The following is a 17,500-nucleotide window of genomic DNA, read 5'->3' as shown; positions in this document are numbered from 1 at the left end:
AAATGTATCACTTTCCCAGCCCTAACCCTCATCCCAAACACAGATCGGGAGGAGGCTGAGGGAGGAAAAGCAAGTCAGGTTAAATGAAAAACCACAAAGATTTGTCTTGCAATTTTTACCCCAAGGGCATGGTTTCTTGCTGGAGTGCTGGTGTCAGACACAGACACCTCCTCTGTGACATTTGGGACCACCCGCTTCTTGCAAGGTGAGACCCTAAACCAGCTGTATCTCCAGGACAGTCATCAGGCAAAGAGCAGCCAGTGCCGGGAGATCTCTGTGCAAGGCAAGTCATATGAGCTGCTGTGCTGTGGTCACCTTCCCCACAAAGAGGAGAAAACTTGAGGAAAAAGTTATGAATCATGTGAGTAGAAAATAGAGTGTGTTGGGAAGAAGTTTGGTGGGAGTCAGGGGACATTTATTTCAACAGAAATTGCGTTACTGCTTGTATTTTGATTCTGATGCCTGTGATAACATAGTACACACTATTTCCGTCCTCTTTTTATTCCAGTTCATACATTTCCCGGGTTTTTTTGTCATTGAGTTCGTTCATGAGTTTAACAACAGACAGTACCGCATGCACTGTAAATATCAGAACTTTACTGAGCAGATAGCTGTAATATCAGCAGCAGCTGAAATATCAGGCTGCTGATATAATGCAAATATGCTTATTACTGTTAGAATTTCAACCAGGGAAAAGTCCAGACATTATCATTTTGAGAAATGGGAGGTTTTTTCCACCTTATTTACAGTGCACGGTTCACTGGTAAAGACTGTTAGGGCTGAAATTGCTAAAGAGCTCAACCTCAAATATGTTTGAAGATGTTCCCTGAATGAAGCAGAGCACGCTCGTAATAATGGCAATAATAAGTTCACTGCAAGGCATCTTCTGGAAAACTTGTCAGTACTACAGAAATTATGTGCAGAAAATACTGGCACTCACATCTGATTTAATATCAGCTTTCTGTACTTTATGTCATATTTGCAAAAGGGACTGTAAATACAGGCACGTGTCTATCTGTCCAGCTGCCTTTTAGGAAGAACTCAGGGGAGAGCTGCTGGGGAAACCCCTGGGGGTTGGGGTTGGGGGGGGGCACTGCCTTTGCATGAGCTGGGGGGGGGGGGGGGGGGGGGGGGGTCCTGTGCCTGAGCTGGCTTTGGCACCTTGAGAAGGTCAAAGACTGGCATTTCCACTCTGAACTGCTGTCTGATGCTGATCTTGGTTACACCTATTGCCAAGCAATTTAATTGACTGCTGCCTCAGTTTCCCCGTTCTCTGTTAGACACAAAGAATTATACCTGCATGCTGCAACTGCTCAGCTCAGGGACGTATTTGGAACCAGCTAAAACCTCTGGGAAGTGTTTTGTTTGGGAAGCTCTGAAAATAATGTCTTGTCTGTATGTGGAGTGACAATTATTATAAATATATGATCTTTTTAAGGTAAACTTGAAAAAAAATACTATACCTTAATGCACTGGGAATTAATTTTATTTTATTATATATAATGTTGTAGATGCACTTGCCAGCATTACATTAACAGACCATTAAAGCGCTTTAAGTGGGCATGACTAAATTCTCAGGTTGATGACCTGAAGTGTTTTCATTTTTAACATGGCTTAAACCACTAAAGTACGCTTGAAACACAGACATTTATTATTCCTTTGCTCTCACAGTAAGTTACTTAACTCAGCCATCTAATCATGGAAAGAGGCAGAAATAGCCGATTAGAAACCAAAGGCAGCTGAAATGAAGAGTTTTAGAAACAAGCTATAGGCTACAGAACCACAGGCAGATCCTAATGCAGACCAGCATCCTTTTACTGGTGGGCTGTGAGTACCTGGAAGGACGTTTACCTAATACCATACGTAGCTGGTGATTTAAATTCCTCATCTGCCATCAGCACAGTAAGTGGGATAAAACCTTTAGGCCTGCTGTTTGCACAGCATAAATGCTGTTGGCAGCTGGCACAGAAGCTGCTCTGCCACTTGCAGAGGATCTGGGCTGGAGGAACCTGCCAGAGTGGGAGATGGAGCATTTTGCAGTGATGCTGGTTTTGGAGATACCCAGCATGTAAGAGCAAAGCTGGACTAATACCTTACCATGTTCACTCTTTCCAGCTTCTCCAGGACCCTTGATAAATCCTTGCACTGAGGATTGACTCTAATATGTAGGGGACATGGAAGAGAAGGTAAGCAAGGCCAATGATTATTAGTATTTTTACACAGATCACCACAGTTATACCTAGTTCAGCCTGAGTTTATTTCCTTGATAGGAGTGGCCTTCAGAAAAAAAAAAAATAATAATGGGAAAATGCCAGGAAGATGAACAGTGGTTACATATGAAAAGCTATTTGAGTCATTGATGCACAGGAGGAAGCAGCAGCAGTCCTTAGAAAAACCTGTTGCGTTTATGGTGGGTTTTTTATTTTGGACAGTGCTGTTGGTTATTGTCTTCTTCATTTGAAATAAAAGAATAATGTAATCCAACATGTAAGAAACGAAGCACTTGAGTCCCACTTGTTCATATGCAACCATAGGAAAAATGAACAGATGGAGTACATACGTCTCCAGGCATGTACTCCAGAGCTGTGCTGGACTCCAATGTGCTTTGTGTGGGACTGTCTAGGGATATAAAATTATGCCTACTCTTTCCTGACACTGAGATGTAAATGCTAAATCCACTGTCCCAGTACAGTACTTGCGCTAGTAATGGAGGAAATGGACTGGATCATCCAAGGAATGAGATGATGTCCTTGGCCCAAAGCCTCCAGAATTGCCCCAGCGAGGAGTATGGCCCAGCAGCATTCATGAATCTGGCCCATGCATCAACACTATCGTGTATAAACTGCCTTGTATAAAGCGATGTGCTTGCAACAATTAGGTTTTGCTATTATGCCTGTTTCTGTTGAGTGCATATTGTTGAGTTTAATCAGTGAAATGAATTTGTTAATGAACTTGTTAATAAGCTTGCCATAGTGGAATTTGGAGTTTTTTTCTGTTCCTTTTTTTTTTACTATTGTTTCCATATTAAAAAAAAAAAAAAAAAAGAAAAAAAAAAGAAAAGCTACTGCAGCTGTTTGGCAGCTTGTGTTTTTGCTTTAGGCAAATGATGAGAATAACTTCAGCTACAATTGCTTTGATGTAAAGAAAAGTTAATAGAAATTTTAGTAGCAATATAAGCTAAAGAGAGTTTGAGCTCATGACCTTTGCATTGTAATGAAGCCAGTTTAACTGCCAGGCTGGCAGTCCTTCATTCCCATACATGAGATATTCAGTTACTGAGACTGGGAGAACAGTTTTGGAAGAATTCAGAAAGGTTTGTTCTGACTAATTTGTACGCAGTTCTGTGTCTATTAGATACTTACAGCATGTGTCCTGAGCATTAGTCACAATATCAAGGTATATATACAAAGATACAGGTTTAATACATGTAATTAACTATGAAATATTTAGGAAACACAGACCTTATTTAGGGCATTCCCCTGTGTTTCGAAGTGATCCCTGTGGCTGGCAGTACAAGGGAGAGCTGAGCATCACAGAAGAATTTCAGTCCCCAGGATACTTTGGGCCAACATCATCCTTTGCTTCTCTTACCAAGCAGTAAGCCAGCTCCACAGGCTGGTCTGTCCACAGTATGGCCACAAGTCCCAGCATTACTATTGTTCCCACCTGGATTTGTACAGTGCTTACCTTGCATACGTGTTGCAAACAGACAAAATTCCTGTAGGCTCCCACGTGCCTTCACAAGCCCTCCCCAGGCATGCTGCAGGTCGCTGAGCTGTCCCACTGAGCTCCCAACCGGTCTGCTGCTGGAGGACCAGCCCTTGCTCAGGTCTGTCCTGCCTGTGATCCAGTAGCATGTTCCTGGTGCCACCAGTAAATTCCAGAGCACAAAAGCCTTGCTCGAGGAGCACTGCTCAGTCTGCTGGTGTGGTTTTTCCTCCCCCCGTGACTTCCCCACCAAACAATAAGGCACAACAATGAAGTGGTGTGATGAGATTTCTCTGACTGCAGCCTGTGTCATGGTGACAGTGGCAGCAGGTTTTGGCCTTAACAACCTTATCAATTTTCTATCAAAGCACTGGAAATCAGGAAGATGACTGCAAAAACCTCCATGCTATTAGTGCAACATCCCCAGCACCTCACAGAAAGAGACAAGGCTGTCAAACATCTCTGCGTGTTAAAATGCTGCTATCAGGGTGCTGCACAGAACAACTTTCTTTCCCTCATTCTCAGTAAATATTATGAAACACCTTTTGCTTGGCAGAAACATGAAATTCACTCATGAGAGTGAGAATTGTTATAGGGTACGTGGTAAATAGAGTTTTATACTCTCTTTATGTTCCATGAGCGTACACAAAGATTTCATTAACGTTTCAACAATGAAAACTGTTTCGCACACAATAGTTAAAATGGATATGGACTGGGTATAGCTCACTAAACTGGTTGGATGTCTGGGAGAAAAGCTTCTATAAGGGAAGCGCAGGTGAGCGCCAGGAAGGGGTGCTGGGCAGGGCTGAGGCTGCTGTGGAACTGCTCTTGATGGGATTTTAACAAGGGACTGGGCACCCCTCTGCCAGCAATGACACAGACGGTGTTGAGTCCTGCTTTGGAGTCCCGGGTGGACTACAGGATCCAAGGAGATCAGTCCCTGCGTTACTCTCCCTGTCTATCACTAAACATTCTGTACCTGCAAATAGTGTTTAAGGGGCAATAGCACTTAGGTATGAACATGACATAGGCACGAGAGGAACAAATTATATGATTTAAAATTCATTTCTTCCTTTGAGATGAAAATTACCCATTTTGGCCAGACACTCATCCTTGCCCTGTGCACCTCTTAACCCAGTCAGGCACCTCGCCCTGTCCCTGCGCCCCAGGGATTGCTTGCTTCCTGATGAAACTTGCATTAACCCATAGGTTAGACATCCTGATGATCTGCTAGCTCAGGTTTGCTTATTTTTGGGAGGTTTCAGCTTCTCATCCCTTTCTAGAGCTATATTATAACAGACTTAGCATATGACACGAAATAGCCCTCACGTGAAGTGCTACAGCATTGCGTTGTGCCGCAGGACAGCCTGGCACAGGAGCACAGGCTGCTGCAGAAACCATTCCTCTGTTCCTGGAGCAAGGGCAAGAGCACACTCATGCCAAACCTGCAAAGCCAGAGGTTGAAATTGTCTCCCACTGAGATCAGAGCAGTACAATAAACTGATTTTCATTTTGTTCCATGGGAAAAGTAACTTGCACTATACCTTACCCTTACGTATGTCGTTAAGTATTTCCTAGTTTATTGTCATTGTAAGTGCTAAATTTTACAAAAGGAAGACATACTCTTTAGGATGAATATGGGGTTTTTTTTTGGAACCTCACAAATCTATCAAAGAAAGTATTTTATAATAAATTCACAACTGCCTGTGCGAAATGGATGAACCGAGCAACTCCATTCCCATTCATCCAGTGGATCAGTAATGGAGAATTTCCAGCCAACACAAGCTAGCAATTTCCTTTTATGTTCTGACCCATAGGCTAGGGTTGTGTTTGGTTGAATGTAGTGCCAAAGGTTATAGAAAACAGCTTTTGAGGCCAAAACAGCCATGACAATTTCAGACAAAGTGCCATGGTCAAAATATTTCCACCACTCCTGTTTCCAGGTCCGCACAGTCTCCAGAGCTAAGCTGGTTACTGGTCACCAGCATGAGTATGTCTGGATTGAGGGCTGAAACGTAATAACAGAGATTGCTTTGGAAATGCAATGGGAGAGCCTGACAAACATTATGTTGTGTTTGTTCACCTTCAGCTGTCCCAAGAGGATTGCACAAACTGCTGTGGGCTTTTTCATATACACCAGACAGCTGCCCTTATTTATGACACCCTTTTTTTAACATTATGAGGCTTTAACCTCACACATCATAAAACTCAAATTAAAATGTGTCCCTTCGAGCTTTCACATGGTGTGTGCAAACGACGTAAAGTGAAGTGGGAGATGAACAATGACAACAAACTGCATCCTGCATCACAGTTAATGCTAACCCAGAGTTTAACCTGACAGGTTTTATCTCACACTTTACGTATAACGTTTTGAAGAGCATCCTTTAACATTCCTTTACACTAGATTAGTTTAGATTAGGATCTTCAGAAGCATTAAAAATGGTCAATGTCTATATAGTCCCTGACAGAACAGAAAAATGCTTCCCACTTCTGGTGGTACAATATAAGATAATTTACCTGCAATGAGAAAGCTGCTTTTGCATTTCAAAGCCCACAGCTCCACTTTTCTCTCTTTCTCCTGCTTTCACTGCTGAGAAAGGAGCACAGATGCAACAGTGCTGAAACTTCATTAGATTTGCGTTAACTTTTGTGTGAAGGAATAGGAGCTGTAGGTTTTAAGGTTGAAAAATAGTGTCTTCTGGGAGAATATCTTGCTCAGCATCTCATTTGTGTTACCAGCTTCACCACGAGCGGTGGGAATGTTGGAGGCGGCAGTATGGCAAAACACGTGTCCCTGAAGAGAGGCAGTTTCTATGCACACAAAACTTTAAAGGTGAAAAATTAATCCCACCAGCATTCCCACAGGCAGATACTAGGTTTCCCTCCTAGAGATGAAAAATGCTCAACTTCCTAACACTCCCTTGCACATGAGCACTGTGTCCTTCACTCTGCCTTTGCTCCACAACACGATGGTGGTTACCATGAGCTGATGAGGGTGAGGAAAATGATGCCCCCATCATGTGCATTTTCCCAGCACGCTGGAAATCCCACCATGCAGCTGCAGTTCCTGGATGAGTAGATTTGAAGTGTGGTTTCTGCGGCAATACCACAGCCATCAGTGGCTGGCCTCAGTGGATGCTGATACCAGATGGCGGTGCTGGGACACAGATAGTCATCTCATTAAGTAGTATTCATGCATATTACACTGCTCGGTTACTTTAAGTGAACCTCTTTAGTTTATAAATACAGGAAAGATGGAGACGTTTATGAAAGAAATAAAGAACAGAGAGCTGGGGGACAAAAGACTTTTCACCTTGTAAGAGAAGATGAATATTGAAGGAGAAGAGGAGATGGATTGGGAGCACATTTTTGAAGGTTGGGATGGTTTTCCCTTTCCTTTTGTTTCTCCCCCTTTTCATTTCAATGAGAATTGCACAGAATAATAATCTACTTGTTTTGTCTGTGTGATAATTGCATTGATAATTTAGTATGATTTAAATAATCAAATTCAGAGTGGTTTTTTAATGTCAGAGTCTGAGAAAGGGTTTTCTTTAATCTCCAAAGATGCATATTCATGATGCCATTATAGATATAGATAAAGAAATTACAGTACCATTGTCTGCTTCAAACAAGTCATCCATTGCCTGCTTTTTAAAAAAAGATGAAACAGTCAAAACACAAGATGATTGATTTGTACTTTCAAAATTCACCTCCTTTCACTTTGATGAGAGGACTTCTTTACCTATCAACAGATGTTCTTGTCATTTAACATCTGTCCAGCATAACCTGTACTCAGGTCTAAGTCCCATGTCAAGAAAATTCACGCCCTGATGATTTTCTGCCACCTCCAAATCAAGTTTTGCTCTCGCTGCCACAGCAGAGCAGGTCCTCGGTGTGCTAACCGTGTCTTTTGTGCCATGCTGGTGGTGCTGTCCTGAATACTGAGCTCGGGACACAGCCGGGGGCTGCTTCTGCCTCCCAGGGCGTGAGCCATGGGACATCCCAGCAACCACGTCCATACCTTGGTTCTTCCTCCATTTGTCTGCTGGGCTTCAGCTGGCAAATGCAGGACCCCCATTTTGTGTGCCACTATTCATTTTCTAAGCATAGTATATCCCTTTTTTCTAGATAATTGTATGTCTGGTTGGAGGTACAGATGTTGTTAAATGAGGAAAAATAATGGTTGTAAAATAAAGAATGTGAGAACAACCCTGCTGGAGTTTGTGGGAATTTTGGTCAGGGTATGTTTACATGAGTAGGTCACAAGAGACCTCATTGCAGTGCACAAGATAATGAACCCATGATAAGAAGCAACTCAGATTTTAGTAACAGTCTCTTTTTGTATTGGATTTGAACATTTTCTGGATCAAGATTTAACTAATTTGTTGTACAAGATAATGAAAATACCTCAAGAAGCATCTTTATGGAATAATATTTGTCTTTGAAGGGGAAAAAAACCCTATTCCAGAAATATTAATATTAACATACCACGGGTCAAAGTGCTGTGATTTTGTTAAGCTTAAAATTGAATCTGTTATATATTACCATGCATTGATAATAAAATGCATTTTTTAAGAGAGATAGCTACAGGATAACAACTGACATACATACATCAGTGAGACAGAATTTAATAGCGGTGAAGACTGATTTATCTTTGCTTTCTGACACTGCTGTGGTATTGCCATTTTGAAATCCACACCACAGGGTAGAAAAAATGTCAAGATGTGTGGGAAAATATTTTTTTTTCTGTGAATTGCCTGATATTTACATATGAAAATATTATATTGAAATCACTTGAACGAGCCACAGACTAGGGTGTCGTGTTTAAGAGACAGAAGAATCCAGCTGAGAAAATCAGATGTAAGAGATGGGTGAATCATTTAATGCAGATTCCTTACTTACCTATTTTTGGTTCTTTTGTTCACAAATTGTCTGGAAATAGCTCGTGAATTTTCTCAATTATATGTGCCTTAGTCACTAGGCCAATTTTGTAGATAGCTTGTTATATGTGCTGTGAGAATTGTTTGCTGTCTTGTGGACCTGGCATGCCATTTGGTGGTTATTTTTCTTTCCATCCATTGGAAGGATGAAAAATTTAGGCTTTCTGCATGATCAGTTTTACATAAACTTTCAAAATGTACTTACCATTGTTTTTATTTAAGGTTTGCATATACCAATGCTCATAGGAATTGGATTAGAATTCAAATAAAATAAGCAGAATTAAAACATGTTTTCACAAGAATGGAAAATGTATGCCTTGATAGAAACCTGTGCAGTATAACTGAAATAACAGCAGGAAGGGGGTGGATAAATTATTTATTCTCCATGTACATACCAATATTTTTTTATATGTATTATTGAGCTGAGCACGGAAGAGCTGTTGCTAGTTTCTTGCCTTCGTACATAATTCCTTTTTAAACTGGAACCAGGGTTTTTCCAGTTTGGTTAGTTTGTAACAGCAGGGACTGCTGAAATATGGGCATTCTCAATACAACTTTTCTTCCTTTCTATGTTTTCCTTTCTTTCTATCCCCCCCCCCCCCCCCCCCGCCCCCTTCCCCCTTCTTCCTTTCTTTCTTTCTGGCAGAGCCCCAGTAGAAAAGGAGAACACAAAATTTATTGCATAGAGCAAAGCCTCACTTGAACCTCTGGCCAAGCAGTTGATTGTCATTGTACAAAATTTGTAGTTAAACTGATGTTTAATCCCTGGACAATTTAGTCTGTCTGCTGTGAAGTCTGAGCTAATGTAGAGTAATTCCTAAGTGGGCAATTCAGGGAGGGTTGTTTTTTAAAAAAAACTTTTTTTAATTATTATTATTCTTTATGAATAAATGTTTCTAAAAAAATAATGATGGTTGAAATTAAAAGAATTAGATTTTTTCTTCCATTTTATCTGAGGCAATTAGTTACTTCATTACCAAACACAGCTTTTACCAGTGGCTGTGATGAGGTGCAGTGTTTCCATTTTTTCAGACTCAGCCATCAAAGGCTTTCAGTTCATGCTTTTAAAGGGGAAAAGATTTCTCCAGTAAGTAAATAATTTGCAGTGTTCAGATCAAATTATTGTGTGTAGTTAAAAGTATTGAGGGCATATTGAAATAAATAAAAGAATAAAAAAAGGAAAATGTTGAAAAGGCAGTTATTCAAGCTATGGCATCCGCTAATATGACTAAACCAGTTTTTTATAAAACGCACCCCCGTTTACTATAACATGCCTTTCAAGTAATGCTTCGTATTGGTTCATTTTGACCACTGGCTCTGCCCCATGGCTATCTGCCTGGTGCAAGAGAAGCACGGGAGTAAATTAGAATTAATACATTAATTTTTAGCATATTAGCTATGTCCAAGAGCATTGAGGGCTACAGCTGAGAGCACTGGGTGCACAAGAGAGGCAAATCTGGACGGGGGGAGAAATCTGCATTTAATCCATGCTTTGCAACACAATGAATAGCAGAAACCCAGCCCGAGGATCGCAGGAGTGAGAAACCCATGGGAGGAGAAAAAAGGCCTTGGGAAGATGCCCCCCAGCCCTCAGAGCCCTCTGAGGCACCACACACCATCTTGTGAACTGCAGAAGAGCTTGTCCATGGGCTGGGATGTTTTCCTCTTTGGATTTTAAATACAAAGTTTAGCAGATAAACATCTGACTGTCCTAAAGAGATACTGACTGTCCTGGGTGTAACACTGACTTCCTACTCGGTAAAATGCCTGAATGCTACAAAAGGCTCAGAATAACAGCAATAACGCACAAGCAATCTGCAACTTATACATTGACATTTAATGATTGGACTTGATCTCAAAGGTCTTTTCCAACCTAAATGATTCTATGATTCTATGATTTAGTCTTAGAATTAAGCTGTTACTATTTCTTGCTTATCCCTCCCAGGTTAAATTTTTTCTACTTCCAGGAACATTTCCAGAGAAGGAAAAAGGCATCTGCTTTTTTGGAACCCTCCACACAAGTACCAGTCCGTGAGTGTTCAGGTCAGTGTGATGATCCCAATATTTACTGCTCACACCCTGCCTCCAGACAACCTTTTCTGCACACAACAGTTTGGTGTTTGATTGCCCCTAAAGGTCCTGCCTTGCTTGGACAACGTCCCCCAGCACTTTATTGAGATCTATCAACCCATTTTTGCTTGCCATTTTATCACAAAGCCTTTTAAATTTCATTTTATGTGTTAAAAATGCAAACTGCTGCCTGGATCATTGAGTACCCCCCTTGCTGTAGTACCAGCCATGTTTCACTGCTGGCCAGGCAACTGTTGCCTTGCGATTTCCTGAGTAGTGTAGCTCCACTGGGAGAAACCCATAATTCATCATTTTTTACATGTAAAAGTCAACAGCCCTCTTATCACAGGGAGGAAAGGAGAGCGCAGTGGGGACTTGGCAACCAGCTTGGCTAATGCATGGAAAGGCAGGGAAAACTCCAAGAAGACATGTCCTAGGAAAGGGAAAAATGACTTTTTAAAAGAAGGAAACATCAGCATTAGTTTTGCCTGTGTATTTTATACCCAGTTCTCATAATTTTCAATTATGCAAGAAGTAGTGCTTTATGTCTGAAAAGACAAATATTCAATGAAAGTAGTGAATATTTTTACTGCATTTTTAGATTCATAGCATTGGCAAGAATAAGATGCGAGTAACCAGCTCTAGTTTTATGAAACTTCGAGGTGGCTCACTCAGTTCCAACCTATTGTGCCTTTGCCCCTGATATCCCAAAGCCAAAGGAGCAGCACTGTCTCGTCCACTTCATGCCACTCACCTGTTTCCCTCCACACCAACATGTGTGGTGCTGACATGTGTTGACAGAAGCTCTGCTTGTCATGTATTGCTCCATGCATGAATGACTTCTCCATGAAGCTCTGCATCCCTGGGGATAATATTTCTAGGATTAACTAAAAGTCATCACAACCCCAGTGGAAGAGATGAGTTACATTGATTGTTGATATTAACTTGCAAGGAGATTGAAGAGCTTGACCTTGTGAAGAAGAGAGTGAAAATCTAGGAGACCAAACTGGAACACACATTATTTGAGAAGCCACCAGCCCCTTCCAGTGGGGAAAGAGAAACTGCAGAAAGTTTAAATATGGAGAGGCCATCAGACCTTGTATGGGAAGTAAAGCTGAAAACTTTCTTTTAAGTAGATTTCCTTACCTAAAGAACAAAATAAATAAAACCAAGAGCATGCTGAAATAATTATATATATATATATATATATAAATTGGGATTTTTATAGAAATGTTACTTTTTTTGCAGGCTAAGATCTAATTATTGCTTGAGATACAGCATTAAGGGGACATTCCCAGCACGCTAACATGCAGCAGAGATGGTGATACAAGCTGGTAGGTTTTATTCGGAAAAAGATGTATTTTGAAGTTGTGTTCTAAGGCACAAATCTAAGTCTTTTGTGACCAGCCCCCACAGAAGGGTGTTCTGCTACCTCTGTGCCAGGGCAGTGTGGCTGGGGGGAGAAGGGTCTTTGGGGACCATTTCCCAGAGCACTCCCGCTCCTCAGCCTTGCCTGGGATGTCTTCAGTAAAGACTGAACATGGGCCAGTTATGTGCTAACAGGCTGTTAAGGTGGTTGGCAGATTTTCAGGGGTGATTGTGGGCACATCTGAGATGTGAAATTGCAAGTGAAAACTGCCCAAATCCACTTGTTCCACTACAGACTTAAACAAAAGAAAAGTTGGATTGAACCTTGTCACTTTAAGGGAAAAACAATTTGCTTCCAGAAATTTCTCTCCTTATCATAGCCACTCAGCCTTATCCTCTAGCCAAGTTCAGTGAAACTCAAACAAGCTCAGCTTCATCCTTTGCTCAAAAACGCTCAGTGAAATGGGAGATTGTAAAGAAGAAGCTTTACGGTGCCAGCAACTGGAGTGAAAGGTTGATGTGCTAAATCTTTCAGCAATACCATAGATTGCTATTCCCCCCCAAATCCCCCTCCCTGTTGTCTTGTCAAAGTAAATATTAGTTACATTTAATTATGGATTCAGGACTGACTGCTTTCATACAAGGAATTAACATCAAGTTGAGATCTTTTTTCTGGTGTGGCACTGTGTTATGAAGCCCCAAAGGCAGGCGGCACAGTTGAGGGCACCATGTGAGGGTGTCATTTCTCATCAGTTATATTTGCATCACCAAACCCTTGTTTACCTGCGCTTCTCTGGTGATTGATTGTGGTGGTGGCTGTAGGTGAAGGAAATGGCTAGAGCTGATGCTGTCCATCATCAGATACTAAACTGCACTGCCTGGAAATATTGTGAGTCAGGACTTCAGTTTCTTAAGTACCAAAATTAATGATTCTTTTTCTTGGCTGATGAGAGCTCTGAGTCTAATTAGTTTCCTGTCACACCAAGCAGCACTGGCAGAAGAGGAAATAGTGGGGGAAAGAAAGTGAATCTCAGGGAAAAGATGCATTAATTAAAAGGTCAATTTGCTCTGGCCGCGTTTCTCTCTTCTCTTCAGATTTCCTGTTTACTTCATTTATAGCAAGTAAAGTCCAAATCCGCCATTGTATTAACTTAGAATAGAAAACTGTGTAAAATCAGATTGCTACAAGAAAATACATTTTCCTAAGGTAATACTGGGACAGCACACATCTTTAACCTATCATAATCGCAAACTGAAGAGCCAGGAGCAGTGCATTAGGCAACCAATTACCTGAAACAGTCTTCAGAGTGATGTTGTCCTGGTAGTGCTGCAAGACTCTTCTATTTTTAAGACGGCAAGTATGCCGGGCACATATGAGAAATTAAAACATGTTGGACTTGGTTAGCCATTGAAGCTTTAGTGTTCTTGCTCCAGCCCTCTTCCCTGGGTGGGCGACATGGGGTCTACCAGGCACTGTGTCTTTCCAAAAGCAGCTGGCCATCACCTTAGTCAGGGCATTAGTCCTCATGGTGTGCCCAACATTAAGCTGCACCACTGCTTTTCATGGGAGCCATGCAATGAGGACTGACACGTAGGTTTCAGCTCTATTTCATGACATCTGCCATCCCCAGTAACTCAGAGAGAAATATTTGGGTGGTTAACACAGCTAATGCCTGTGGTTCACCCAGTGTGCGCATTTTGAATGGGGGAAAGGGAAAAAGATTAATATTTTAGACAGTTGAAGACAGGTATTTGGAGAGAAAAGTAGTTGCCTGGCTGACACTTGAGTTAGCTGCCCATGCATTTGTGCAAAGTGAAAAACTCAAACAGTAGGTAAATTTCTCATTTTGAGACATTTGCTATTCCCTAGCAGAGCACCTTGCCCCATATACCCTGGAAGGCTTAAAATACGATACATCTTCTCGATGTATTTCAGGAGAAAGTCTCTCCCTGGGAATATTAGTGACTTTACAACTGGAGAAAATAAATTCTGCTTTACCTAAGTAATGCAGCTTCGAGTGCGAATCTAATTTTAGATCCCCTCTGTCACCTCTAAATCTTTGCTCCATGTCTTTCCCAACTTGATAGAAGGGCATATTTAATTATCAAGAGTCACATTTGTATGGACAGATCTTTCATCAACAAAGAATATGTCTTTTGGTTTTGTAATTGTTGAAATCCCATTATTTCTCATCTTTGAGTAACTGAACATATAAACTACATCTGCAGTATGCATTTGAAGCTGGTGATCTAAAGCAGGCACAAGAAGGTAGCAGGTTATGTGTGCAGAGATAGATATTCCCTCCAACTTTTATTTCTATCTCCTAAAATATTAGGCAAAACTTTATCCCCATCAGGCCTGTGAGTTAGGAATCTTCATTAATATTTGTGCGTTTCTCCCTGGGAATCCGTTGGATCTGCTCCTCTCTGTCTGTCCCAAAGTTCTTGCTGGGATGTGCTTCTCAGTGACACAGTGCAAGGCTTCTGCTGTGTCTTCCAGGGGACACCCTACTTCTCACATTTTAGGTGGCTCAAAGCACAGATCCTGTTGTGCTCAAGCTCTCATCCTCCATGAGGAACTTGCCATAAACACGGGGTGAAGCGTTCCTTGTTAGGGCAGCTAGTGCCTAGCCTGTACTCCAACGCTGTAAAATTGCACCACTCATGAGCACACATTGAGCAGTTTTCTGTGGGTTTCTCCTCTGAAAAAAAGTCTGAATCAGTCTGTGCAAGAAAAATGAGATGTGAGGGAGAATTTGTTCTTTGTTGCATTTCTTCAGTGATAAGGCTTCAGATGTGAACTGCTCCCATTTTTTTTCCCTCATTTCTGATTTGTAATAGAGAAAATGCTTTGGAAATCCACTTGTTGTTTTCAAGTGCCAATAATGAGACACTTCCCAAAGACCACAGCACAGCTTTTGCAGCAGCAGCTTACTCCTGCTTAATCTAGTGACACGCTGTGTAGAGAAATACCAAATAAATAAGATCTAAAGCACTCACTATAGCTACCTAGATGGGCAAAAGCCTGCCACAAAACTTTGCTGGTAAGGAATTACATAGTCAAAGGCAAGAGGCATGGTACTTTGATGCTCGCTGAGGCAGAGAGCAGAGGGAGGAGCAGACGGATGCCTGCCAGCGCAGCAGGAGCTTGGCAGATAGTGCCAAGATGTGAACTGGGGTCAGTTACCCAATATATCTTTAATTATCAGGGGTAAAGAGAGAGGTGTCTGGGTGTACCCATGGTGAGATATTTCAGTTAAGTTGAGTGGGAAGACTGAGGGAAACTTCCAAAGGGTTTAATAAAAGTAGGAGGGAGGACAGCAGTACGGCAGATTAAATGCTGCGCTGACAAATGCAAATGTACCTTAATTCATATTAGACATTTCTAAAGTGCAAGTTTGTTTTGATAATTACTCAGATAACATTATGAAGGTCAATTAAAAAAACCAAAACCACCATAACGTCACAGCTTGGATGGCACCTCTGGCCATTGAGTCCAAAGTCCTGCTCACTGCAGGGCCAACGTTCGGTCATGCTGCTCAGCTCCTTGTTCAATCAAGTTTTGATTATCCTGAAAACATTGCGTGCCAAGAATTTCTGCCTGAGATTCATTACTGCTCCATTAAAAAGCTGGTCTTTAGTCTGCAAATTTATTTTGTTCTGACTGGTACATGAAAAGTCATAAACCAATTCATGAGCTGAAAAATGCTCATCTTCCTGCCACAGCGATTTGACAGATGCCAACTTTAATTCTGGCTTTCCTAAAGCCTCTGTGCGGTTTTGTGGAGGAAGGCGAGCTGCGATACGGCTTCAGTGGCTCTTCTGAGGAACAAACCTTCATCACTAATAGAAGAGGATGTCTGATATACTCCTTGAATTACAATATTGCAGACAAGTATTTAAAAGGCTTTTGTGTTATCAGTGCACATACTTAAGTAGTAGCTGCTCAGAGAGAGGGAGAGAAAGTGTGGGTGTACACGGAGTGTTTAAGGGCACATCCTTTCATCACACTCACAGCGTGGGGCTGTGCCTGTCGTGCAAAGCAATCCCTCACCTTTCCATCCCCTCAGATTCGAGGAGCAGCAAGGTGTTTGCTGATGATTGTAGGGGAAATAATCAGAAGATGAAGAAGTTTCTGCCATCTGCTCCTCAGGACAACTCAAAGTCTGCATTTGGGTTATCTCCCTGTAGTGGTTCTGGCTTTCCTCCCAATGACAGTGGCCTCGTTAGGACTCTGACTTCTCAGCAATGCATGCTCTGCTCTGCTATCTTACACAGTGTCACAACCAGTTTAATACCTTGTTCAACATCTAATTGAGCACCACGTGCTTCAGGAGGAGCAAAAAGCAAAAGAAGGATTTGGACGTGATATCACCTACTCTCCATTATGATCTCTTTCTAATTTCTCTTAACTAGTGAATGATTTATGTTCAGTTTATACCTTCTGCAAGGGCTTGGGCTGCTGTGGCATTGAACCATCTATTAGCCTTTGATATGGACCAGTCTCTCTCCAAATTCTGCTCTACCCTCAGCCTCTGCCATGCTCACTTCCTTCTCTCTGAAAACATTTAGAGTCTTCCAGCTGCAGGATTGAAACCTCCTTTCACCCAGCTGCAGGACTGAAACCCCCCAAACCCTGCCCCAGGCCCTAGGGCACCCCCAGCCACCATGACATGCTGCTGTCTCTGAGTCCTCAGGGTCTTCATTCTTTGTTGCTTTTCATGATACTTTTCAACCCTTCCAGCCAGTCTGATCTCTTTTCCTCCTTAAACAGCCTGTGCCCAGCACTCACTCTAATTTTACCCCTGTCCATCCCAGGGCTTTGCCCTCAGGTCATTAAGATTTTATTCTGTTTCTGCTATTTCAGTCCTTTCCAGTCTCTCTGTGCACAAATTTTAAGAAAGTTCAGGCAGGGTCATCACCTTTGAGCACTGTATGGTAATGCTGACAACCTGCCTGGCACTAACACCGAGGTCTGTGCAGTCTGCAGCACATCCTGTCACACCTGAATTCCTCTTCTGCATATCTTTGCTTCATTTCCATCATTGCACTAAATAAAATATGAAATTATAAGCAAAGAAAAGAGAAAAAAATAAACTTCAGGAGTCCAGTTGAAGGAAGATGAAGCAGAGCTTCAGAAGCCACCTAGTGAGTTGAAAAATCTTATGGGTGCAGCTTGAGCATTTTGATGGGGACTGCACTAGTTGGACTTGATGATTGTAAAGGTCTTTTACAACCTAAATGATGTTATGATTCTATGCTATGATCTGTCCAGGGGCTGATGTGGCATCCTGACCTCTGGTTTCTGTTCTCATGGGATGAAAATCCGTAGACTCACTTAAGAAGTCTTGATCTGGGGCAAAGTTCGGTTAATCAATACTTGTGACTATCAGACTGCCCATACCCAGCACAAT

At 41.8% G+C, this 17,500-nt stretch overlaps 1 long non-coding RNA gene across 1 annotated transcript; it reads left to right on the top strand.

The window, feature by feature from the left end:
* The first annotated feature begins 212 nt into the window (after nt 1-212).
* LOC129785590 (uncharacterized) lies at nt 213-12,052 on the top strand. Its single transcript, XR_008749718.1, has 4 exons — nt 213-361; nt 2,116-2,186; nt 10,616-10,691; nt 11,967-12,052. It is a non-coding gene; the product is annotated as an uncharacterized LOC129785590 (long non-coding RNA).
* The last annotated feature ends 5,448 nt before the right edge of the window (nt 12,053-17,500 follow it).

Source organism: Falco peregrinus, chromosome 1 (genome assembly GCF_023634155.1).
Source record: "Falco peregrinus isolate bFalPer1 chromosome 1, bFalPer1.pri, whole genome shotgun sequence".
Lineage (NCBI taxonomy): Eukaryota > Metazoa > Chordata > Aves > Falconiformes > Falconidae > Falco > Falco peregrinus.
Note: the sequence above shows the minus strand (reverse complement) of the source record. Positions and strands in the feature narration are given on the sequence as shown.